Source organism: Hydra vulgaris, chromosome 01 (assembly GCF_038396675.1).
Source record: "Hydra vulgaris chromosome 01, alternate assembly HydraT2T_AEP".
Lineage (NCBI taxonomy): Eukaryota > Metazoa > Cnidaria > Hydrozoa > Anthoathecata > Hydridae > Hydra > Hydra vulgaris.
This window is the reverse complement of record NC_088920.1, coordinates 8724254-8725000: the sequence shown is the minus strand read 5'-3', so window position 1 is coordinate 8725000 and position 747 is coordinate 8724254.

Below are 747 nucleotides of genomic sequence, written 5' to 3'. Positions count from 1 at the left end.
AAAACACACGTTTTGCACCAGTGGTCTCAATACCGCTTGCAGATCCTTTGTAATTGTTTTTACAAATGTGAGAGTTCCTCCATTGGGCATAGGCTGTAGGGTTTGTTTTTAAAAGATCTTTCTTTAAAAAACAACCTTTGCAGAACCTTCACATTGGTTCGACATCCAAAACCTTTCCAGTGTCCATTGATAATGCAGAAAAGACACCGCTTAATGATGAAAAGCCTCTTCTCTACCAAGTACCATCACACGACACACCAATATCAAAAACTTCATCATTAGCAACATGTTTACGCAATTCTGCTACTGCATCAAATATGGTATCTTCAGCAACTTTTTGTGTGACAGCACCTATTTTCACAGCTAACTTTTCTTAATTATTTTGAATCATTGGTTGTGGCATATTCATTAAAGTGGCGAATATTTTTATACCAAAATGTCCCTGTCCAAGTGCACGCATTGCGTATACTGTTCTACAATTAATATCATATCCTCTGCTACATTGTTTTGAAGTATAAAACTCATTTTCATATTTGCAGTTAAAGCACTTGATAAGTAACTTAGAGGCAAGTCCTTTTTTGTCTTGCATTTTTTCGGACAATGACAAGGATGAACACTCGCTACATTGAGGGCATGCTAAAGCACTAAATATATCAGATAAAATAGAGCAATCTATAATCCTATATCCAGATATTATCATTCTTGTAAAAGCTCTGGAACATTTAATTGGCTTTACCTTCTTCGCAG